Below are 27,065 nucleotides of genomic sequence, written 5' to 3'. Positions count from 1 at the left end.
ATGGACTATCGCATTCCTTTGTGTTTAGACGAATATAGCATTAACCAATTGTTATGCACCAGGGAATAGTAAACAACAAACTTTCTTCTTTCTATGTATCAAGTTATAGAGTATTCTCAGCCCAGCCTTCCAAGCTCGGCATCCGACCTGCTACTCCGTCCAGCTCTCCAGTGGTTTTGTACACCGTGGGCTATGAGTACGTCGTCCAATATGGGACAAAAACTTCCACAAAAGTTCTTGTGAATGACATACAAAGTTTTGTGAATGGCAACCGGTTTCGGCTCTTCCTTGAGCCTTTCTCAAGCCATAATCTTGACAGTTTTGAAAGGGTTTAGACGAAATTTCACTATTATTATTAATGGAAAATCTTATATACTGTAAGCACAATATATATGCAAAAATATGTTCCCAAATTATGGTTTTTAAAAGTATTTGCATAAAGTCATTTTAAAGAGAGTCAACCCAAAATGGGTTCCAACTCATACATATAGACTTTAAAACAATTATTATTTTCCAATGTATCCCAATTTTCCACAATATTTTGATAGCATGTAAAAAGACTTACTATTTTCGGCTGTGCCGATTTTCGTCAAGGGGGTACTTTTGAATCCGGAACTGAAAGAAACTGCTCAGTACACAGCTTGTACCTCCTTGACGAAAATTGGCACATTGCGCATGCGCAAACGCTGGGAGAGTGTAAAATAGAAAAGTGAATGCGAGCACAGACTGGTGACGAAATAGGGGAGGGGGCAGGCAGACATTTTTTAACAGCACAGCCGAAAATAGTAAGTCTTTTTACATGCTAACAAAATATTGTGGAAAATTGGGCTACATTGGAAAATAATAATCGTTTGAAAGTCTATATGTATGATTTAGAACCCATTTTGGGTTGACTGTCCCTTTAATAACATTATCTTTTTCTTCGGTTCACTGCTGTGCCGTTCACAAAAACTGGCCTTAGAGGGAATTGCCCTGGAAGAGAAATTATGGGCGGGAAGTAGGCCAGGTCTCTAAACCCATGACAGTGCCAAAGGATCCCTGATCTGTGATTGTACACCACTTCTGTCACAGGGTACAATTATACTTCAATTCCAAGAAGACGACACCCAATGATGAATTTTTAATAACCCGTGTCCAGGTTATGGCTGGAGATGGCCGCTAAACTGCAGTCTCTGCTCAGGAAATTATTAATTTGCATTGCAAGGCATCCAGCTGGTAACTTTGGTGGCTCTTTCAGAGAAGGCTCTCAGCAACCCCCCGCGCCAGGAAAACGGGTATAGAGAAAACACATACCGTTCTCTTAACAACTAAATGTATTTAGATACTCAAGTTATATCAGCCTTATTTGCTTTGTGGGAGCTATAATTCTATAAAGATCTTACTTTAAAGAGTTTGAGAAGCAGTTTTGAGTTTTTGTGAGAGGAATAAAAGAATACTACAAACTACATATCTTATACTGATTGCAGAGCAGATGGGGGATGCAAATTTGAGCCCTGCTCAATTGTCTACATTTCAGTGCCCTAATAGTAAGGGTAAAATATACACAGAGGACATTTGTTCCATTGCGGACTCACAGAGGAAAGGCATGGTGTCCCTGACTTTCAGCAAATGACACGTCTTCCTATGGATGGTGGCCCTCAATAAGTTGGATGCACGAGGCAACTTAAGGTGGGATAGTCCTTATCTTCTGTCTAGGGAGATGTGGCCTGCTTGCCAGGACATAGAGGGGACTTTCCAAAAAACCCGACTAGTGCAAGATGATGGCTTGAACTGGACGGAGTGGCGCAATATTGAAAACATGCAAGCCGCTCAGCTAATGAAAGACTCTATACTGCTATAGACACAGTGTAATCCTGTGTTGGCAAGATTTTTCTACTGGGGATAGTAAATTCCAGAGCATAGGAGTGCGTTAGAGAGAATATAGCATCCAATGTTTCCTCTCTTATACATGAGGGATTTTCAGATGACGACTAATGTCTGAATGTTACAGTCTATTATTTTGGTGTCACTGCTGTGAAAAAGTAGGTGGTACTACGTAATGACTTCCATACCCTTTGCATTTAAGTTAAATGTTACTAGCAGTTTCCTCTGTACTTTATTATGTTTTTAAGTTTAGGCTGTGCACAATTAGAAGGTGAGTTCTACATTATCTTTGTGATTTTTGCCAAGTATATAAGAATACAGTGGATTTAAATTTAATTATAGCTTTTGACCTTACTGTGTTCATGCTCATCACTGAAAATGATTCTAGGTCAGATCATGTCAAGTGACCAATTTTGCTAAATTACTTTGGTAATTGTTCCCTCATATGTCTTACAGTGAGTTTTAAACTTCTACACTTCTTTTAGAACTTATGTCTAGAGAGACTTTTCAAATTTTAGGTATTGATACTTATATTTGATTATCTAGTTGCCATATCTTTCTAATGTATTTTTATAGGCTCAGAGAGTATGTGGCTGCTATACATTTAGAGATATATTCAAATGTATTAGCAGCTGATAATATATACTAGGGTTCCTTATTTTTCGGGAGTATAGCATTCTAGTGTATAGATTACTCTAGACATTGCATTCAAAGTGTTCACGTTGGCATTAGACTGCTATCTCTTCATGTCTACCTCCCCATTTGTTTGTATTAATTTGCAGCTATTCATCTTGCTGGTTATTTTATATAATACTATTATATAAAATACTATTATATAAAAAGGAAATTTATGCATACCTGATCAATTTATTTCTTCTACGATATGACGAGTCCACGGATTTCATCCTTACTTGTGGGATATTAACCTCCTGCTAACAGGAAGTGGCAAAGAGCACCACAGCAGAGCTGTATATATAGCTCCTCCCTTCCCTCCACCTCCAGTCATTCGACCAAAGTTAGGAAGAGAAAGGAAAAGCCAAAAGGTGCAGAGGTGACTGAAGTTTAACAAAAAATATAAACCTGTCTTAAAAATGACAGTGAGGGCCGTGGACTCGTCATATCGTTGAAGAAATAAATTTATCAGGTAAGCATAAATTTCCTTTTCTTATTATTATTATTATTATTATTATTATCATCAGGTATTTGTAGAGCGCCAACAGATTCCGCAGCGCTGTAAACATAGTCGGTGTACAGGATAGCTTTTGTAGGGGTCAAGTGGGTAGAGGGCCCTGCCGAGAGTTTCACTGTTGTAGTCGGCTCTTATGAAGCGATCTGTAAACAGCTGGGCCCATAGGCTTACATTTTAAGGGGTTCAAGAGGAAAGCAATGGCGTTAGGGAAGGTTAGTGTTGGTTGTATGCATCCCTGAATAGTAGAGTTTTTAGGGAGTGCTTGAAGCTGTTAAACTAGGGGAGAGTCTTATGGAGCGAGGCAGGGAATTCCACAAGATGGGGGCAAGTCTGGATAAGTCCTGTAAACATGAATGTGAGGAAGTAACAAGAGAGGAGGAGAGGAGGAGATCCTGAGCAGATCGAAGGGGACGGGAGGGAGAGTATCTAGAGACAAGTACTGAGATGTAGAGGGGGAGCAGTGCAGTTGAGAGCTTTATATATCAGGGTGAGGATTTTATGTTTAATCCTAGAGGCAAGAGGAAGCCAGTGAAGGGATTGGCAGAGAGGTGCAGCAGATGAAGAGCGACGAGTAAGGAAGATGAGCCTGGCAGAGGCATTCATAATGGATTGTAAAGGAGCTATGCGGCAGCTAGGTAGACCAGAGAGGACGGAATTGCAGTAGTCGAGGTGGGAAAGGATGAGAGAGTGGATTAAAATCTTGGTTGTATCTTGTGTAAGGAAATGTCTAATTTTAGCGATATTTTTAAGGTGGAAGCGGCAGGCTTTAGCCAAGGACTAAATGGGAGGAGTGAAGGAAAGATCTGAGTCAAGTGTGACCCCAAGACATCGGGCGTGCGGGGTAGTGGTAATGATGGAATTATCAACAGTTATAGAAATTTTGGGGGTGGAGACATTAGAAGAAGGGGGAAAAATAAGGAGTTCAGTTTTGGAGAGATTTAGCTTAAGGTAGTGAGAGGACATCCAAGATGAGATGTGAGAAAGACAGTTAGTGACACGGGTTAGTAAGGAAGGAGGTCTGGTGCAGAGAGGTAGATTTGGGTGTCATCGGCATACAAATGGTATTGAAACCCATGGGACTTTATTAAGGAACCTAGTGACGACGTGTAGATTGAAAAGAGAAGGGGACCAAGAACAGAGCCTTGAGGTACCCCAACAAAAAGTGGTAACGGGGCAGAGGATGCTCCACAGAAGGCTACACTAATTGTACGGTTAGTCAGATAGGAAGAGAACCATGAGAGAGCTGTGTCACAGATGCCGAAGGATTGGAGGGTTTGGAGCAGAAGAGGGTGGTCAACAGTGTCAAAGGCTGTAGACAGGTCAAGGAGGATAAGCAGAGAGAAGTGGCCTTTGGATTTTGCTGTAAGTAGGTCATTGGTAACCTTGACAATTGCTGTCTCTGTAGAGTGATGGGAACGAAATCCAGATTGCAGTGGGTCAAGAAGAGAGTTTAGTGTAAGGAAATGAGACGTGCATAAACTAGCTTTTCGTGGAGCTTTGAGGCAAAAGGGAGTAGGGAAATAGGGCGGTAATTGGAAGGGGAGGTTGGATCAAGGGAAGGTTTTTTGAGGATAGGTGTGACCAGTGCATGTTTTAGAGATGAGGGAAATATACCAGTGCTGAGGGAGAGGTTGAAAATGTGTGTGAGTATGGGGGTGAGGGTAGAAGAGAGGGAGGGGAGTAGCTGTGAGGGGATGGGGTCGAGGGGACAGGTAGTAAGGTGGGAGGACAGTATAAGGGCAGAAACTTCATCCTCATTAACAGGGGCAAAAGAGCTGCATTTTTGGATATTTGGGTTTTGGGTGATCGTGAGCTTTTGAGGGGGTGGGAGATTGGAAGTATGTTGAGAGCTGATTTCACTTCTGATGGAGTCAATTTTGTTGTTGAAGTGGCTGGCAAAATCTTGAGCTGAGAGAGAGGTTGTGTTAGGAGGTGGGGGTGGGCAGAGAAGAGTCTTGAACGTGGAGAACAGACGTTTAGGGTTAGAGGAAAGAGTAGAGATGAGATTAGAAAAATATTGTTGCTTATAAAGATTAAGGGCAGAATAGTAGGAGTTCAGGATGAACTTGTAGTGAAGAAAGTCAGCTGAACTCCGAGATTTCCTCCAATGTCGCTCAGCAGTACGGGAGCATCTGCGTAGGTATCGTGTCAGAGGAGTATGCCAGGGCTGAGGATGAGAGTGTGGTTTCTGAGCTAAGGTTGGAGGGGCCAGAGTGTCAATGACCGATGTAAGGGTGGAATTATACTGGCAGATAGATTGGTCAGGGCAGGAAAAGGAGGTGATGGATGAGAGGAGAGGTTTGAGAGAGCTAGCTAGCTGATGCAGATCTAGTGACTTAGTGCTTCTGTGAAGTTTGGTGTGAGGGGTAGAGGGAGGGGGAGTTGTAGGTAGGGAAGTGATGTTGCAAGTTAGGAGATGATGGTCAGAGAGAGGAAAAGGGGAGTTTGTTAAATTTGAAAGAGTGCATCGATAGGTGAAAATCAGATCAAGGGAATGACCATCTTTGTGAGTGGGAGAGTCAGTCCATTGTGACAGGCCAAAAGAGAAAGTCAGTTGAAGAAGTTGTTTTGCAGAGGAGGCAGTGGGATTGTCAAGAGGGATGTTAAAGTCACCAAGAATGAGGGCAGGGGTGTCTGAGGAAAGGAAATAAGGAAGCCAGGCAGCAAAGTGATCTAAAAATTGAGTTGGGGAGCCAGGGGGGCGGTATATGACTGCAACACGTATAGAGAGGGGAGAGAATAACCGAATCATGTGTGCTTCAAATGAAGAAAATGTGAGTGAAGAGAAGGGCTGTATTTGTTGGAAGGTGCAACGAGAGGAAAGTAAAATACCGACACCACCTCCTTGTCTATTGCCAGACCTAGGAGTGTGCCTGAAATGGAGACCCCCATGTGACAGTGCAGCAGTGGATGCTGTGTCTGAAGCAGAGAGCCAGGTTTCTGAAAGAGCCAGAAGGTTAAGAGAGTGGGAGATAAAGAGATCATGGATAGAAGTGAGCTTGTTGCAAACAGAGCGAGAGTTCCAGAGTGCACAAGTGAAGGGGGAGGGGTTTTTAGATGTAAGAGGAATGTGATTAAGGTTACCAGAGTTTAGTTTATGAAGTCTATTGAAAGGCACACAAGGATGTGAAAGGCTAGGAGGTTGTGAGGGACCAGGATTAGGGGAGATGTCGCCAGCAGCTAATATGAGCAAGAGGGAGAGTGACATGAGCTGAGAAGCAGATTTGCAGTAATGAGACTGTTGTTTGGCTGAAGTGCAGGGGGGAGAGAGAGTGTTTAGGAATAGGTAAAGTTCATGAGTACAAAAGTAAGGTGAGTATAAGAGAAATGGGCTAATGAACAGTGTAGGTGGAGAGGGAGAAGGAGTAAGTGAGTAATGTACGGCTAGATTTAGAGTTTGGCGGTAGCCGTGAAAACCAGCGTTAGAGGCTCCTAACGCTGGTTTTAGGCTACCGCCGGTATTTGGAGTCACTGAAAATAGGGTCTAACGCTCACTTTTCAGCCGCGACTTTTCCATACCGCAGATCCCCTTACGTCAATTGCGTATCCTATCTTTTCAATGGGATCTTTCTAACTCCGGTATTTAGAGTCGTTTCTGAAGTGAGCGTTAGACATCTAACGACAAAACTCCAGCCGCAGGAAAAAAGCAGGAGTTAAGAGCTTTCTGGGCTAACGCCGGTTCATAAAGCTCTTAACTACTGTACCCTAAAGTACACTAACACCCATAAACTACCTATGTACCCCTAAACTGAGGTCCCCCCACATCGCCGCCACTCAAATTTTTTTTTAACCCCTAATCTGCCGACCGCAAAGCGCCGCCAGCTAAGTTATCCCTATGTACCCCTAATCTGCTGCCCCTAACACCGCCGAACCCTGCATTATATTTATTAACCCCTAACCTGCCCCCCACAACATCGCCGCCAGCTACTTACAATAATTAACCCCTAATCTGCCGACCGCAAAGCGCCGCCACCTACATTATAGCTATGTACCCCTAATCTGCTGCCCCTAACACCGCCGACCCCTATATTATATTTATTAACCCCTAATCTGCCCCCTCAACGTCGCCTCCACCTGCCTACACTTATTAACCCCTAATCTGCCGAGCGGACCGCACCGCTACTATAATAAATGTATTAACCCCTAATCCGCCTCACTAACCCTATAATAAATAGTATTAACCCCTAATCTGCCCTCCCTAACATCGCCGACACCTAACTTCAATTATTAACCCCTAATCTGCCGACCGGAGCTCACCGCTACTGTAATAAATGGATTAACCCCTAAAGCTAAGTCTAACCCTAACACTAACACCCCCCTAACTTAAATATAATTTAAATCTAACGAAATTAATTAACTCTTATTAAATAAATTATTCCTATTTAAAGATAAATACTTACCTGTAAAATAAATCCTAATATAGCTACAATATAAATTATAATTACATTGTAGCTATTTTAGGATTAATATTTATTTTACAGGCAACTTTGTAATTATTTTAACCAGGTACAATAGCTATTAAATAGTTAAGAACTATTTAATAGTTACCTAGTTCAAATAATTACAAAATCACCTGTAAAATAAATCCTAACCTAAGTTCTAATTAAACCTAACACTACACTATCAATAAATTATTTAAATACAATATCTACAAATAACTACAATGAAATAAACTAACTAAGTTACAAAAAATAAAAAAATATTTACAAACATAAGAAAAATATTACAACAATTTTAAACTAATTACACCTACTCTAAGCCCCCTAATAAAATAACAAAGCCCCCCAAAATAAAAAAATGCCCTACCCTATTCTAAATTAAAAAAGTTACAAGCTCTTTTACCTTACCAGCCCTGAACAGGGCCCTTTGCGGGGCATGCCCCAAGAATTTCAGCTCTTTTGCCTGTAAAAAAAAACATACAATACCCCCCCCCCAACATTACAACCCACCACCCACATACCCCTAATCTAACCCAAACCTCCCTTAAATAAACCTAACACTAAGCCCCTGAAGATCTTCCTACCTTGTCTTCACCCTGCCAGGTTCACCGATCGGTCCAGAAGAGCTCCTCCGATGTCCTGATCCAAGCCCAAGCGGGGGGCTGAAGAGGTCCATGATCCAGTCGAAGTCTTCATCCAAGCGGGGCAGAAGAGGTCTTCCATCCGATTGAAGTCTTCATCCAGGCGGCATCTTCTATGGTCTTCCATCCGGAGCGAAGCGGCAGCATCCTGAAGACCTCCTACGCGGAACATCCATCCGGCCCGACGACTGAACGACGAATGACGGTTCCTTTAAATGACGTCATCCAAGATGGCGTCCCTCGAATTCCGATTGGCTGATAGAATCCTATCAGCCAATCGGAATTAAGGTAGGAATATTCTGATTGGCTGATGGAATCAGCCAATCAGAATCAAGATCAATCCGATTGGCTGATCCAATCAGCCAATCAGATTGAGCTTGCATTCTATTGGCTGATCGGAACAGCCAATAGAATGCGAGCTCAATCTGATTGGCTGATTGGATCAGCCAATCGGATTGAACTTGATTCTGATTGGCTGATTCCATCAGCCAATCAGAATTTTCCTACCTTAATTCCGATTGGCTGATAGAATCCTATCAGCCAATCGGAATTCGAGGGACGCCATCTTGGATGACGTCCCTTAAAGGAACCGTCATTCGTCGGGAAGTCGTCGGAAGAAGAGGACGGATCCGCGCTGGAGGTCTTCAGGATAGAGCCGGTCGTCATCGGATGAAGATAGAAGATGCCGCTTGGAAGAAGATGGTTGCTGGTCCGGATCTACTCTTCTTCCCGGATAGGATGAAGACTTTGGAGCCTCTTCTGGACCTCTTCAGCACCGGATGATGGATCGCCAGCCCCCGCTTGGGTTGGATGAAGATTTTGGAGCCAGGACAGATCGGTGATACCTGGTGAGGTGAAGACAAGGTAGGAAGATCTTCAGGGGCTTAGTGTTAGGTTTATTTAAGGGGGGTTTGGGTTAGATTAGGGGTATGTGGGTGGTGGGTTGTAATGTTGGGGGGGGAGTATTGTATGTTTTTTTTTACAGGCAAAAGAGCTGAATTTCTTGGGGCATGCCCCGCAAAGGGCCCTGTTCAGGGCTGGTAAGGTAAAAGAGCTTTTAACTTTATTAATTTAGAATAGGGTAGGGCATTTTGTTATTTTGGGGGTCTTTGTTATTGTATTAGGGGGCTTAGAGTAGGTGTAATTAGTTTAAAATTGTTGTAATATTTTTCTGATGTTTGTAAATATTTTTTTATTTTTTGTAACTTAGTTCTTTTTTATTTTTTGTACTTTAGTTAGTTTATTTCATTGTAGTTATTTGTAGGAATTGTATTTAATTTATTTATTGATAGTGTAGTGTTAGGTTTTATTGTAGGTAATTGTAGGTATTTTATTTAATTAATTTAATGATAGTATAGTGTTAGGTTTAATTGTAACTTAGGTTAGGATTTATTTTACAGGTAATTTTGTTATTATTTTAACTAGGTAACTATTAAATAGTTCTTAACTATTTAATAGCTATTGTACCTGGTTAAAATAATTACAAAGTTGCCTGTAAAATAAATATTAATCATAAAATAGCTACAATGTAATTATAATTTATATTGTAGCTATATTAGGATTTATTTTAAAGGTAAGTATTTATCTTTAAATAGGAATAATTTATTTAATAAGAGTTAATTAATTTCGTTAGATTTAAATTATATTTAACTTAGGGGGGTGTTAGTGTTAGGGTTAGACTTAGCTTTAGGGGTTAATCCATTTATTATAGTAGCGGTGAGCTCCGGTCGGCAGATTAGGGGTTAATAATTGAAGTTAGGTGTCGGCGATGTTAGGGAGGGCAGATTAGGGGTTAATACTATTTATGATAGGGTTAGTGAGGCGGATTAGGGGTTAATAATTGAAGTTAGGTGTCGGCGATGTTAGGGAGGGCAGATTAGGGGTTAATACCTTTATTATAGTAGCGCTCAGGTCCGCTCGGCAGATTATGGGTTAATAAGTGTAGGTAGGTGGAGGCGACGTTGAGGGGGGCAGATTAGGGGTTAATAAATATAATATAGGGGTCGGCGGTATTAGGGGCAGCAGATTAGGGGTACATAGGGATAATGTAAGTAGCGGCGGTTTACGGAGCGGCAGATTAGGGGTTAATAATATAATGCAGGGGTCAGCGATAGCGGGGGCGGCAGATTAGGGGTTAATAAGTGTAAGGTTAGGGGTGTTTAGACTCGGGGTACATGTTAGGGTGTTAGGTGCAGACGTAGGAAGTGTTTCCCCATAGGAAACAATGGGGCTGCGTTAGGAGCTGAACGCAGCTTTTTTGCAGGTGTTAGGTTTTTTTTCAGCTCAAACAGCCCCATTGTTTCCTATGGGGGAATCGTGCACAAGCACGTTTTTGAGGCTGGCCGCGTCCGTAAGCAACTCTGGTATCGAAAGTTGCATTTGCGGTAAAAATGCTCTACGCTCCTTTTTTGGAGCCTAACGCAGCATTTTTTTGAACTCTCAATACCAGAGTTAATTTTATGGTGCGGCCAGAAAAAAGCCCGCGTAGCTAACGCACCCCCTTGGCCGCCAAACTCCAAATCTAGGCCGTAGTTTGTTATAGAGACAAGAGGTAGCAAAAAGGAATATGAAGATATTGAGCATTATTATGAAAGTGGGAACCAAGTAAACACATAAGACACAGTGTTACAGCAGCACTTGCAAAAGGATACAATGAGATAAATAAAACATAGTATTACAATAGTACTTGCCTTGTGCCTTGCCCCTTGCCCAATCCTTGTTCAGTTCTTGTATAATTCTTAAAAATTAGTGCCTCACTTATAAAATGTTCACCTTGAAAATGTGAACATATGCTATTGTTAAAAAGTACACTGCCCTGTAAGCAGTGCACACCCCTGTGCAGTGCACATCCCCAAACTAGTCTGAAATATATACAGGTAGGGCAGTCAGCTGAGTCCACTAAATTTAGTTGCAAAGACAGTTGGTAAGGCCAATTGGAATGTTAGAATCTGGTCAGGGTGAGATGAGTTAAGTAAACAGACAATAACATTTGGAGGGGGTTAAACTGTGACATAAGAAAGCTATACATTTTAGAGTTATAGCAAGTATTGCTAAGGATTGAGCATCACATGGCAATTAACTAGACATTAGAATTGAGACATTGGGAAAAATCATTACAAAAAATGCAGGACTTGATTTTAACAGCCTAAATTCATGTGCTCAATATACATATACACAGAGAGACTTGGAGTAAAATAACAGAAAAGCAGGGAATAGCAGGATTTCAATATGACGATTCCACGGATTTCATCCTTACTTGTGGGATACAATACCAAAACTACAGGACACGGATGAAAGGGAGGGACAAGACAGGAACCTAAACGGAAGGCACCATTGCTTGAAGAGCCTTTCTTCCAAAAACAGCCTCAGAAGAAGCAAAAGTATCAAATTTGTAAAATTTGGAAAAAGTGTGAAGAGACGACCAAGTTGCAGCCTTGCATATCTGTTCAACAGAAGTATAATTTTTAAATGCCCATGAGGAAGCTACAGCCCTGGTAGAATGAGTCGTAATTCTTTCAGGAGTCTGCTGTCCAGCAGTCTCATACGCCAGACGGATGATACTCTTCAGCCAAAAAGAAAGAGGTAGCCGTAGCTTTCTGACCACTACGCTTTCCAGAAAAAACAATGAAGATGATTGACGGAAATCCTTAGTCGCCTGCAAGTAAAACTTCAGGGCACGGACCACGTCCAAGTTATGCAACATACGCTCCTTCTTAGAAGAAGGGTTAGGACATAATGAAGGAACAACAATTTCCTGATTAATATTCTTATTAGAAACAACCTTAGGCAGAAAACCAGGTTTGGTACGTAAAACCACCTTATCAGAATGGAAGATAAGATAAGGCGAATCACATTGTAACGCTGAAAGCTCAGAAACTAAACGAGCAGAAGAAATAGCAACCAAACACAAAACTTTCCAAGATAATAACTTAATATCTATGGAATGCATGGGTTCAAACGGAACCCCTTGAAGAACACTAAGAACTAAATTCAAACTCCAGGGTGGAGCAATTGGTCTAAACACAGGCTTAATTCTCGTTAGAGCCTGACAAAAAGACTGAACGTCTGGAACATCTCCCAAACGTTTGTGTAGTAAATCGATAAAGCAGAGATTTGTCCTTTTAAAGAACTCGTTGATAATCCTTCTTGGAGAAAGGAAAGAATTCTGGGAATCTTAATTCTACTCCACGAGTAGCCTTTGGATTCACACCAAAAAATATATTTACACTATATCTTATGATAGATCTTTCTAGTGACAGGCTTATGTGCCTGAATCAAAGTATCAATGACAGAATCAGAGAACCCCCGCTTGGATAAAATTATGCGTTCAATCTCCAAGCAGTCAGTTGCAGAGAAACTAGATTTGGGTGATGGAAGGGTCCCTGAATGAGAAGGTCCTGCCTCAATGGAAGCTTCCACGGTGGCAGAGAGGACATGTCCACTAGATCGGCATACCAAGTCCTGCAAGGCCATGCAGGTGCAATTAGAATTACTGAAGCCCTCTCCTGTTTGATCCGAGCAATCACCCGAGGCAGGAGAGCAAACGGCGGAAACACATAAGCTAAGCTGAACGACCAAGGCACTGCCAAGGCATCTATCAGTTCGGCCTGAGGATCCCTTGACCTGGATCTGTATCTTGGAAGCTTGGCATTCTGACGAGACGCCATCAGATCCAACTCCGGTCTGCCCCATCTGAAGATCAGAGTGGCAAAGACCTCCGGATAGAGTTCCCACTCCCCCGGATGAAACGTCTGTCTGCTTAAAAAGTCCGCTTCCCAGTTGTCCACTCCTGGGATGTAGATTGCTGACAGATAACTAGAGTGAGCCTCCGCCCACCGAATTATCTTGGATACTTCTGTCATCGCTAAGGAACTCCTTGTTCCCCCCTGCTGATTGATGTAAGCCACAGTCGTGATGTTGTCCAACTGAAAGCGAATGAATTTGGCCGAAACCAACTGAGGCCACGCTTGAAGCGCATTGAATATTGCTCTCAATTCCAGAATATTGATTGGAAGAAGTGTCTCTGACTGAGTCCACACACCGTGAGCCTTCAGGGAATTCCAGACTGCACCCCAACCTAGAAGGCTGGCGTCCATTGTTACTATCACCCATGAGGGCCTGCGAAAGCACGTCCCTTGGGACAGATGATCCTGATACAACCACCAAAGAAGAGAGTCTCTTGTCTCCTGATCCAGATTTATCTGAGGAGAGAAATTTGTATAATCTCTATTCCACTGTCTGAGCATGCTCAGCTGTAGTGGCCTGAGATGAAAACGAGCAAATGGAATGATATCCATTGCCGCCACCATTAATCCAATTACCTCCATGCACTGGGCCACTGATGGTCGAGGATTGGACTGAAGGGCTCGGCATGTATTCAGAAACTTTAACTTTCTGACCTCTGTCAAGAAAATGTTCATGGATATGGAATCTATTAGTGTTCCCAGGAAGGGAACCTTGGTCTGTGGAATCAATGAACTCTTTTCTAGATTCACCTTCCACCCGTGAGTCCTCAGAAAGGACAGAACCATGTCTGTATGAGACTTTGTCAGATGGTAAGACGATACCTGGATCAGAATATCGTCCAGATAAGGCGCCACTGCAATACCCCGCGGCCTGAGAACCGCCAAGAGGGACCCTAAAACCTTTGTGAAGATCCTGGGTGCTATGGCCAACCCGAAGGGAAGAGCCATGAACTGAAAATGTTTGTCCAGGAAGGCAAAGCTTAGGAACTGATGATGATCCTTGTGGATAGGGATATGCATCCTTCAAGTCCACGGTAGTCATGTATTGACCCTCCTGGATCAATGGCAGAATTGTTCGAATAGTCTCCATTTTGAAGGATGGGACTCTGAGAAACCTCTTTAGATCTAAAATGGGTCTGAACGTTCCCTCTTTTTTGGGAACCACGAAAAGATTTGAGTAAAACCCCCGTCCCTGTTCTAACCTTGGAACGGGGCGAATTACTCCCATAGTAGAGAGGTATTTTACACAGCGTAAGAACGCCTCTCTTTTTGTCTGGTCTGCAGACAATCATGAAAGAAGGAATCTCCCCCTTGGGAGAGAACTTTTGAACTCCAGCTGATACCCTTGGGACACGATCTCCAGTGTCCAAGGATCCTGAACATCTCTTACCCAAGCCTGGGCAAAGAAAGAGAGTCTGCCCCCTACTAGATCCGGTCCCGGATCGGGGGCCGCCCCTTCATGCTATCTTGGTAGCAGCAGCGGGCTTCTTTGATTGTTTACCCTTGTTCCAAGACCGGTTGGGTCTCCAGACAGATTTGGCCTGAGCAAAACTCCCTTCCTGCTTGGTGGCATAAGAGGAAGGAGAGGGGACTCCTCTAAAGTTCCGAAAGGAGCGAAAATTATTTTGTTTACCCCTCAGTTTAGTTGTTTTATCCTGAGGTAGAAGATGACCCTTACCTCCCGTAATGTCAGAAATGATTTCTTTCAAGTCAGGCAAAAATAGGGTCTTTCCTTTGAAAGGAATAGCCAAAAGCTTTGACATATATGACACATCAGCAGACCAAGACTTTAACCATAACGCTCTACGCGCTAAAATGGCAAATCCGGCATTCTTAGCCGCCAATTTGGCAATCTGAAAGGCGGTATCTGTAATAAAAGAATTAGCCAGCTTAAGAGCCTTAATTCTGTCTAGAATCTCCTCTAAAGGAGTCTCAGTTTTGAGGGACTCTTCCAAGGCCTCAAACCAGAAGGCCGCCGCAGTGGTAACTGGCACAATGCAGGCCGTTGGCTGTAAGAGGAAACCCTGATGAATAAAAATTTTCTTTAGAAGACCCTCCAATTTCTTATCCATAGGGTCTTAGAAAGCACAGCTGTCCTCAATAGGAATAGTTGTACGCTTAGCCAGGGTAGATATAGCACCTTCCACCTTAGGGACTGTTTGCCAAGAGTCCCGAACAGTGTCAGCTATAGGAAACATCTTTTTGAAATTAGGAGAGGGTGAAAACGGGATACCCGGTCTGTCCCATTCCCTCTTAATAATCTCCAAGATTCTCTTAGGAACCGGAAAGACGTCAGTGTAAGCAGGTACCTCTAAGTATTTGTCCATCTTACACAATTTCTCTGGTGGGATCACAAAAGGATCACAGTCATCCAGAGTCGCTAAAACCTCCCTAAGTAACAGACGGCGGTGCTCAAGCTTAAATTTAAAGGACATGACGTCCGAGTCCGTCTGAGGTAAAGCACTTCCCGAATCGTAAAGTTCACCCTCAGACAGAAGTTCCCTGACCCTCAATTCAGATCCCTGTGAGGGTACATCGGAAATGGCTAACAACGCATCAGAAGGCTCAGCATTCAAATTACCCTCTGTCCTACTGCGTTTACCCTGTAACACTGGCAACTTAGATTATACAAAAATCCTTGGAATGGGAAAAGAAAAAGCGCTCCAAGCCTCTTAGTAAAAAATCCAATGCTTTATTCCAAAAGTGTTTAAAACCATACATGATAAAAGTGGTCAGCACCAAAAATGTGCAAAAATACAGGCGACAGAACAGGTGCACCCAGCAAACGTTTCGTGCAGTTATGCACTTGGTCACTGAGCAGAGGCTTGGAGCGCTTTTTCTTTTCCCATTCCAAGGATTTTTGTATTTGTAATAAGTTCATGTGCAGACGCACTGGGACAAAAAATTGCCGCCTACCAGTATAATCCAACTTGATATATCTTATTGGGACACGATACACATACCCTCTCTCTACATGTGCCTATGGACATTTTTCTATTCGTCACCTGAAGACCCTTAGAGCGCTTCGTTGAGCAGGTTTGAGTATCAACTTAGATAATACCTCTGTAAGGGTAGTTGACATAACTGCAGCCATATCCTGCAGAGTAAATGAATTAGACGCTGTTGAAGAACTAGGTGTCGCTTGGGTGGGCGTTAAAGGTTGTGACGCTTGGGGAGAAGTTAGCGGTATACCTTGATTCTCCTCAGACTGAGAATCATCTTTAGAAAAAAATTTTGCTTTACATTGTAAGGCCCTCTCAGTACACGAGGGGCAAAAAGTCATAGGGGGTTCCACAGTGGCATCTAAACACATAGAGCAAGGAGTTTCCTCCTCAGTGTCAGACATGTTAAACAGGCTAGCAATACTATTAATAGTCGTACTTGCTTAAATATTGTGCCTCTGAATTAAATGAGAAAAAAATGAATGCCAAAAAAACTGTACTGTGCCTTTAAATTTTAAAAGCGCAACTATTTTTTTTAAAACTGCAAAAAAACGTCTTTTGACCAGAAAAAAACTTTTTTAAGTGCCCAAATACTCTTAATATTGCATCCACTTGCCTATATATGCAAAATGCTAAATATATAGTTTATAACAAGATTTTAATATTTATATAAATATGGCCCCTGTGGCGCCTGCCTGCCCCCGGAATGAAGTTGTGTAAGCTGCTATATCGTGAAAGTATGCTATGTCCTGAGGAACACTGCGCATCTGAGCGTGCAAAATTAGGCCCCGCCCATCATGGGCGTACACAGAATCTGACTAAGACCCGCATGGGTCGCAGTATACAAGAAAAATACATGCCATGTGCCCCCTTGATATGCAGGTTAAATCGTAATCCTGCAGTCCTTGCACCAGCAATTAAGTTAACAATGCATCAAGTAAAAAAAAACGCATCTCCCAGCGTCCAGCCCCAAAAGTCTTTACATACTTTAGCAAATACCATAAATAAAATAAAGGGATTTCAGGTACACCATTCTCTCATTAGTGCATACTGCTTACCCTTCCCCATATAGGGGATAATGACAGTCTGTTCTGATTCAATCTACCCAGAAATAAAAGACTGCACATACCTCAATGTTGCTTGTAGCAAGACACCGTTCTCCACACTGAAGATTTTCTCCCACATACCTTCAGCTGTGTTGTGGGAACCATTATGGATCTTAGATAATGTTTGCTAAGATCATTAACATCAGGGCAGAAAATAATATGTCTCCACTCCTCCTGAAGCAATAGACTGACGATTTCCCCCTGAGAAAAATAGCACTCTGGCACTATTTCAAAATAAAAAACTTCTTGATTGAAGAATCTAAACTAACACCTCACTGTACCTCTTCCTATTACTAACACAGGCAAAGAGAATGACTGGGGGTGGAGGGAAGGGAGGAGCTATATATACAGCTCTGAAGTGGTGCTCTTTGCCACTTCCTGTTAGCAGGAGGTTAATATCCCACAAGTAAGGATGAAATCCGTGGACTCGTCATATCTTGTAGAAGAAATACTATTTGATTCTACAGTTCATATATGAAGCTAAAGTGTTGAGCTATATCAGTAGTACACTATATAGTTCCTATGCCAAGACTATAAGGTTTTCAACATAGAAAATGTAACTTAGAGCTCATTTTATACAATGATTACATTTTATGGTTGTGTACACATAGTTTGTGTTTTTACTACATTATATTGGATTTGTCAATATATGTTAACCCCTTCCTCTATTACATAATAAGTGTAAATTCAAAAGTCGCCTTTTGATGGTGAGGAGAATATGTTGAGAGAGCGCCCCTTGTGAGTTACATATCCTAATTCTTCCACCATTTAGAGAGATATCATTGCAGATGGGTCCAAGAGTGGCCCCTATTTACTGGGGGAAATATTTGTATGTATTTCATTTACTAAACTACTGTTAGGACGCCGGGTTGCCTTGACGCCAGGTTGCCATGATGTGGTAACCTTGATGCGGTTACTCCTCTGTTGATTATTGTCTCGCGTTCTCCGACATCTCTGGTCATCTCCTACGAAGCTGTTCAATCTGTCTAGTAAAATACTTTATTCCGGTTGGAGGAGCCATGTTAAGTCCGGGCATTTCTTCCTCTCCTCCTCAACATTCCTTTTTCTGTGCTTCATGATTGACTCCAGAGCCTCAGGGGTGTTTATGGATGAAAAGTTTGCCTCAAAGAACATAAAACCTGTATTACCTATTACTATTAGATCTGTTCCTCTCCGTGTAACCATTATCAATGGTCAACCTTTGGGTTCTGGACTCATCCAATTTAACACAAAACCTCTACTTCTTACAGTGGGAGCACTTCATAATGAGACTGAGTTTTGATCTGGTCTCCTCCCATAATCCTGGGTTTACCTTGGCTCAAAAACCATGATCCTCTACTTCGCTGGTCCTCTGGGGATTTTTTGTCCTGAGGTACGCAGTGTGCCAGTCATTGTAGTTCTATTGATCGCAAGACCCCTCCATGCAATCTAGCTTCGATTTCTGTATTGTCGGAGTTACCATCAGAAAATACTGACTTTGCTGATGTATTTTACAAGTCTAAGGCAAAATAATTGCCCCTCATCAACCTTTTCACTGTCCTATTGATCTTCTACCTGGCTCCCCTTTACCTAAGGGTAAGGCCTATCTTCTCTGTGCACTGGAGACTAAAGCGCTTCAACAGTACATTACAGAAAATCTCAAAAGAGGCTTCATTCGTCCTTCCTCCTCACCTGCAGGGGCAGGATTCTTTTCTGTCTCCAAGAAGGATGGGGGTTTACGCCCCTGTATTGACTATCGAGCCCTAAATAAGATCACTATAAAGAATAGCTATCCTCTACCTCTCATTCCTGAGCTGTTCGACTACTTGAAAGGGGCAACTATCTTCAAAAAGTTGGATCTCAGAGGGGCTTATAATTTGATCAGCCTCCGTGAAGGATATGAATGGAAGACGGCCTTCAACACCAGATTTGGACATTATGAATACTTGGTGTTGCCTTTTGGACTGTGTAATGCCCCTGTCATATTTCAAAACTTTGTTAATGAGATATTTAGAGACTACCTGAATCAGTTTGTGATAACCTATCTTGATGATATATTTATTTTTTCTACAACCTCAGAGGATCACATAAAGACATGTCCGTTGCTTCAATGATTTCTAATAATCTATATGCCAAACTTGAAAAGTGCTTCTTCCACCAATCGAAAATTCCGTTTCTAGGATACATCATATCCAAATAAGGTTTTGAAATGGACCCTGGGAAATTGTAAGCTATCCTAGATTGGCCTCAACTATCTACTTTAAAAGAGTTGCAAAGGTTTCTGGGATTTGCCAATTATTACAGAAAATGTATAAAGGGTTTTGCTTCAGTCTGTTCACCATTAACCAACCTAACCCTATAAAGGTGCTGATGTTAAGAACTGGTCAGAGACAGCAATTCAAGACTTCAAATCCCTTAAAAAGTATTTTGTTCCGCTCCAGTACTCCATCACCCCAATCTTTCAAATCAATTTATCCTGGAAGTAGATGCTTCTGATGTGGGAGCAGGAGCTGGAGCTGTTCTCTCCCAGAGAGATCCCAAAACCTCTTGTATACATCCGGTCGCTTTCTTTGCCAGGAAGCTTTCTCTAACAGAACAGCATTACAATGTGGGCAATAAGTAACTGCTAGCCATTAAAATGGCCTTGGAGGAAAGGCGCCATTTACTGGAAGGGACTCTTATTCCCTTTGTGATCCTCACAGATCAAAAGAATAATTTATATATACAATCTGCCAAGAGACTCATGCCAGACAAGCCTGACGGTCGTTTTTCTCTCATTTTAATTTTGTTTTGTCCTTTGTCCCGGGTACTAAAAACCTTAAGGCAGACGCTTTGTCCAGACAATTCTCCTTCAAAAGACCTATATATCATCTCCACTGAAAGAATTGTTGCTCATTTAGACGTTACAACACTAACGACTGCTCAAACCCAAATTCCTTTATCCTCCCACTAATTGCCTCTATGTTCCAAAAAGACTGCGTGTCAAACTCCTAGCTTGGGCACATGACAACAAACTTTCTGGACACCCAGGGATCAGATTTACACTAGAAAGATTAAAAAGGCATGTATGGTGGCCAATGCTTAGGAAAGACTCTGACCACAGACTCTGAAGTGCCCACTGCCTCTCAAAGTGTACGCTTTCTCCTCAGACACTGGCGACACATCCAACAAGTTCTACTCCAATCTCATACAAAAGCAAAATTCTTTGCTGATCGATATAGAACCGATTGTGGTCACTTTCGGGTTGGCAGTAAGGTATGGCTCTCTATCCGACACTTGAAACTAAAAAAAAACCTCGGCCAAACTTGGTGCTCGATTTGTTGCGTCCTGTCTTCTATGCTTTGCTGCTCAAGCCTGCAGTGTTTTCCAAATACTCCCGTCCGGTCCATCATCCCCCTCCTATCGTGCTTGATGGTCATCAAGAATAAGAAGTCTCTCATATTTTGGACTCTAAACTTTGAGGCTCCAGATTGTGGTATCTGGTCGATTGGAAGGGCTATTCTGTCGTGGATCGCACCTGGATACCTGCTGCACATGTTTATGCTTCAAGGTTGGTCCATTCCTTCCACCGTTCTCATCCTAATTGTCCTGGTCCATCTTCCTAAAGGGTTCTTGAGGGTGGGCTACTGTTATTATGCCGGGTTGCCATGACACGGTAACCTTGATGCAGTTACTCCTCTGTCTATTACCATCTCGCGTCCTGCTTTTTAAATAAAGATAGCAAGAGAGCAAAGAAAAATTGATAATAGCAATACATTAGAAAGTTGCTTCAAATTGCATACACAATCTGAATCATGAAAGAAAATTTTTGAGTTTAGTATCCCTTTAATTGATGTGCCTATATAGCACAAATACTTGAATATCACTTTCCTTTGGCTGATGACTTTTAATTAGATACAAATTGGTCAATTTAAGCCACAAGTGCATAACCTCTAAAAAAAAAAAGAAAAAAAAAATATATCCCAAATCCCAAATTGAGAACGTTAACCCCTGTACGACGCTTGTTATGCAGAGTTGTCTATGCAGAGAGGGCCACTCTGTGGCCCTCTTTGCATCGCACAGCGATGGTGCCGATCGTTGGTGGGTGGGAGCAGCTGCAGGGAGGCGGGTGGGGGCGGCCCATTACTGGACCAGTTCCGGTTGCTGTTTTCCGGGAAGGGGGGCGGGAGCATGCGAGGGGGGCGCACGCACATGACCGTTCACCAGCCTGGCAGTCCCAAATACTGCCTAAGGGAGAGAGTAAGGGAGAGGGTGAGGGGGGAAATAATTTATTTAAAATCGATCTGGGAGGGGGAGGGTATTGAGGGGGGTCAGCTACACTTCTGAAAAATGGGGTAAAAAAATAAAAATAATAAAAATGAGCAAATTTGTTAAGAAACTGCCAGCTGCCAGTACCCAAGATAGCCACAAAAAGGAAGAGGGGGGGGATGTTAAGAGAGCTGTTTGGGGGGTTTCGAAGAGGTTAAGTGTTAGGGGGGAACAAACACCCCAGAAATGTAAAAATAGCCCTGGTCCTTAAGAGAAAGAAATTGAAAAATGGCCTTGTCCTTAAGGGGTTAAATCATGCTGTACACTAGAGATGTGCATTTGTTTTGTTATGAATGCAAACTCATAAAAACAAAAAAAACAACCTGATATTTATGTTGTTTTAACTAAACAAATATCCAAATGAGTCCACCAACAAAAATGAAAGTAAATTAGAAAAATACAACCAAAATTCATCAGTATTCATTCGGTTTCTTTAAATTACCTTTTAAGAGGTTAAATACTTACCTTTAGTAAGCTGGAGATCCGCGTTAACCCAATGCTCTTCTTCATAGAGCCCCAGCTGCACTATTAGGAATAGGGTTACCACCTTAGACATGTTTTCCTGGACACTTATAAATTACACATGTTGCAGGGTGTGCAGGGAGGAATATGAATAGTACATATTAATAGTGCTGTCCAGAAACTCAATACATGTTCCTCCCTGCAGCATATGTAACTCATGTGTCCAGGAAAACATGGCTAAGGTGGCAACCCTAAATAGGAGGCTTAGCATGTTGGCTCCCAGGGCCAGCACTAAAAGAGAAGGTCCTTTAGTGCAGGCCCTGGGAAAACACCATGCTAAGCCTCCTATTAGTGCGGCCAAGCCTCTATGAAGAAAAGGAGCAGGTTAGCGCGTCTCTCCAGCGCACTAAAACTTTTTCACCTGTAACTTTGGAACATTTACATTTGTTTAAACGAAAACAAATGTAAATGTTCTACAAATATTATATTTAGCATTCAAATACCCAATAGTGCAATCAACGAATATTCGGGGAAAGAAAATATTTGTTACAAAATATTCAGACGAATTAAAAATGTTGGCGCTACACAAGTCTACTGTACACGTCCGTACAAATGATAATGTTCTTCTTTAACATAAAATAATCAATATTAAGATTTTTTTTTTATTTTTTTTAAGGTAAAAGACGAAGAATTAAGATATTGCTTTACTAACTGAAATATTTGCTTATAACTAGATTAGTAAAATCTGGCATCTTATTATTAATAATAGCACATGGGCAGGGCTCTCAATGACGTATGCCAAGTAAACATTGAATCGCAAGATTCAATGTTTACTTGGTTTGGATGATACAAATATAATATAGTGCCAATGATATCTCCATTACTGACTGCAATTCAGTTTTATAGTAATATAATTTTAAATAGCCCCTAATTATATATATTTAAAAATAAATTCCGGTTCACTGATAAAAAAAATAATTAGTCAAAAAGTGTGATCCGTATATTGTTAGAAAATAATGGGCACAGATACAAGTAAACAATGAATCATTTTTTACTTAATTCAAAGTTTACATTGGCGTGACTAGGGTGACGTTTTTGGGTATCCACACATTTGCTAAATTCACAAGCATGTGCAAATTCTAAGCCAATTTCAAACACTCCTGATTGGAAGATCGTGTTTGAAGAAGATCGCTTTATTGCAGCGGTCGCCAGCCAGTGGTCCACGAGAAGATGTTGGTGGTCCTTGACACCATTAAGCAGGAATGAATCTCCTCTGATGGTGTCCCCCCCATTGCGCCGCAACTCCCTACAGTGCCTGGCTGGACATCAGTGAAAACAGACGGAGAAGGAGTTACATTACAATCTCCCTACGCATGTTGCGTAGTACTGCGAAACTTGCGTAGCTAGATTGTATTTTTAACTCCTCCCACCCGGTACTCTGAGAGGAAGATGCTTCCATTCTAAAGACAGCAGAGGTTGGTATAGTCTTGGAGTGAAATAGTGGAATTAAAGTACAGGTAGCCCTCAGTTTATGCCGGGGTTAGGTTACAGAAGGAATGGTTGTAAATCGAAACCGTTGTAAATTGAAACCCTGTTTATAATGTAAGTCAATGGGAAGTGAGGGAGTTAGATTCCAGGCCCCTCTCAAAATTGTCATAAGTAACACCTAATACATTGTTTTTAAAGCTTTGAAATGAAGACTTTAAAAGCTAAACAGCATTATAAACTTAATTAAATAATCACACAACAGACTGTATCATCAAACTAAATTTAATGAACAAAAACATTTTTTTACTTGCATTTTTCTGCAAACAGTTCTCTGCATTGTTAGCATGTTAGATAATATTGGGTCTGCACCTATTCTATGCATTTCAATCTGGAGTGATTAATAGGTAGTTAGGTACCTTCACCTCAAGCAGCTGGACAGGAAGATAATAGGGAAGTAGCTGCTAGATCTTGTTGCTCGATAGCTAAGGTCTGCTCTGTGCACACAGATTAATTTCAGTCTGCTAAGTTGCATAACTTTGCTGCAACACAAGCGGACAGCTCCACCTACTGGCTATTTTAATTAGTGCACTGCTTTTCAATAGCAGTCACATGACTGAAAAAAAGGTTGTTATTCTGAAACGCCACAAAATGAACTAGCGTAAACCGAGGGCCATCTGTATATAAAAAAAAGATAAAATGTTTTTCTCATATTTCATTTATTTTCTTCTCTTTACGTGTCTCTTTACTTCTCTTTGTAGAAGTTTTCCTAATTCCTTCAGATGGACTTACATCACTGTTTGTCTTCCTCCCTCCATCTTCATTTTTTTTTATTAAATATTAATTATTTTTCATTCTAATAATTTTCCCACACAAAGCCCTTCCACCTGAATTCCAGTAATTGCCATCCAGCAGATCAGCCATATCCCACCAGTATTATAGTAAGTGCCAGTAACATCAGTTGTGGTTAGCTCACATCCATATTGAGAGCTTTCTGATATAAACTTAATTTATTACTCCAATGTCTGTCCATGATCATAAGTAGTTTTGAATAATTCCTAACTGGGGAGATAACTTGGAAGTCTTGTGGTCCTTTTAAACATAATTCTTTTTTTTCCACTTACTGCCTCTCTGTTTCCAACTCAAAAGTTGTCACTCACCCTTCATCTGTCATTTGCAAGTATTCTCTCAGTTCTGTCATTCAGTTAGTTAATTCCAACAAATAATTCTTAAAAATGTGTAAATATATACATAATGTAAACGTAGCTATGGTTATACTAGTTATGTACAGTATGTGTGTGTATGTATGTATATATATATATATATATATATATATATATATATATATATATATATATATATATATATATATAATTTACACATACATACATTTTAGAGGTTTGTACCTTTTTTTAAAAAAAAATCATGTTAGTGGTCCACAGGAAAATTGTGAGTTTGGTGGTCCCTGAGGTCCAAAAGATTGGCAACCCGTGCTTTATTGCACACGAGTTTACGCTGTCATAAAAGTAAGCCTGTCGGACGTCACGTATACTGATTGGATGCAGAGAAACACTGAAGATTATGTGACCACGGCGGACAGAAGGGAGAAAGATAAAGTCATCAATTGTAAGTTTTTTTTCATATAAATGGTAAGACGAAAATGTTATGTCTAAATTAGTTCACGTACATAACAGTGAGTAAGTTACACAGAGTTTACCATCACATTAATTATAATTTATTGACAAACCTTACATGACAGCAGAATGATGAACCTAAAGGTAATATTAGGTAATAATAAAAGATAAAAAGATATTAAAGTCATTTTTTGTTGCATCTCTGTTTACTAATTGTGCATTAAAATCCACTTCCTGACCTAACTTAATATTCTTAAAAAAAAAAAAAAAAAAAAACCCTGACACGCCTACAGTGACTGGTTGACCTATTTAGGGGATAACTCCCTAATTGGAGCTAAGATAAACAATCTTTAAGAGGCTTTTTGTGTGTCCGTGGGAGTACAAAACAATGCAAATTTTGCAACTGAAATTACATTTTTAGATGTCTTTAAAACATTTATTGTGAGAGCAGAAATTTTGCAATGCAGATAAATTTTCTTCCTCTATACATGATACATTTTTGGAGCTTTAAAGGGACAGTCAACACCAGAATTTTTGTTGTTTAAAAAGATAGATAATCCCTTTATTACCCATTCCCCAGTTTTGCATAATCAACACTGCTATATTAATATACGTTTTACCTCTGTGATTAACTTGTATATAAGCATTTTCTGACAGCCCCCTGATCACATGACATTTACTATTGACTTTCATTTTAGCCAATTAGTGCAGTGTCTGCCACAAGCCACGGGCGTGATCACAATGGTATCTATATGGCTCACATGAACTAGCTCTCCCCTGTTGTGAAAAGCAAATAAAAAAGCATGTGATAAGTGGTGGCCTACAAGGGTTTAGAAATTAACATATGAGCCTTCCTAGGTTTAGCTTTCAACTAAGAATACCAAGAGAACAAAGCAAAATTGGTGATATAAGTAAATTGGAAAGTTGTTTAAAATTACATGCCCTATTTGAAACATGAAAGTTTTTTTTTGGACTTGACTGTCCCTTTAAATTTCTTTAATACAAAAAGTTGCAAAAAATACCAGCAGTCATAAATAAATCAAAATAACGCTTAAAAGATTAGTTTGCTCATGAGTGCGGATTTCAAATGGTTTACACAGAAAAGGTTAATGGCTAAATAAACCACTGACGACAGATGCATTAGCTAAACACCATTGTTTGGTCTTACAAAACACCAGTATAGGAAGCTTTCTTAACACACACACACCGCTGACAGGAAAGGATGAAACTTTTTAAACAATACATCAGAATTAGCAGAAGCTCATACAATATTATCTTAGATCACAAATAAACACTAAAAATAATTGGGTTTTGGAATAGTCATTTAAAAGCTAATTTTGTGTCTTGTAGGATAAAGCTATTTTTTTTTTTTAAAGACAACACTGCACATACATTACATTTATCTATCTATCATGTACAAAATTTCTAGGTAATTCTTATTAAAATAATGCAATATAAACGAACTAAAAAAAAATAAAAAAATTTAAGTGATGGTAAACTAACTTTAAAGGGACATTAAACACTTTGAGATGGTAATATAAAATGATAAATTGTATATAATAAAACAACTGCAATATACTTTCATTATTTATTTTGTCCTCTTTGCCTGTAATTCCATTCTGAAATTGTGAGCTTTTCAGTTCCTGTTAAAAATGGAAGTGCAGAACACTGTTAAATTCAGCACAACCATTGGCTGCACACTCTAGTGACCTATTTATAACTGTCTCTAATTGGCCACAGCAGTGAAGGTAACACAAGTTACAACATGGCAGCTCCCAGTGTTTTATAGCACTAAAACTATACACTTATTTTGTCACTTTTTAAACAACTAATGAAACTTTAAAAAATACATCTACATGTTAGTCATGGACTAATCTTTTCTTTGAATGCATCATTCTATCTAGCATGGATTTAGTGTTTAATGTCCCTTTAATAGTTACAATATTTGTAATCATAAACTAAAAGATGGGACTTTCATTCATGAAAGGCATTGGAAACGCTTATTTTTTTTATTTTTTTTTAATAATTAACCTTTCATGGTTTCCTATATGTTGTCGTTCCTCCGCACATAAGGGATAGTCTTTTTCCTACTTCACTGATTATTCAGGCTGTAGCCAATTGTATTGCGCCCTCTTTCATGTCCCCATCTTTTAGTTAATGATTACAAATATTGTAACTAAAAAAAGTTAAGGTTTAACATCACTTTAAGGTTTACATATTTTAATATAATATAATAAGTTACTGTCCTTCTCAAATAGGGACAGTTGGGAGG

The 27,065-nt window shown here is 40.6% G+C and overlaps 1 protein-coding gene across 1 annotated transcript in view; it reads right to left on the bottom strand.

Moving 5' to 3' along the window:
• Nucleotides 1–27,065, bottom strand: part of SYNJ2 (synaptojanin 2) — a 621,954-nt gene that overhangs the window by 534,161 nt on the left and 60,728 nt on the right. The gene's annotated exons all lie outside the window — the stretch shown is intronic.

Source organism: Bombina bombina, chromosome 4 (genome assembly GCF_027579735.1).
Source record: "Bombina bombina isolate aBomBom1 chromosome 4, aBomBom1.pri, whole genome shotgun sequence".
NCBI classification, from domain to species: domain Eukaryota; kingdom Metazoa; phylum Chordata; class Amphibia; order Anura; family Bombinatoridae; genus Bombina; species Bombina bombina.
This window is presented reverse-complemented; position numbering and strand designations above follow the sequence as displayed.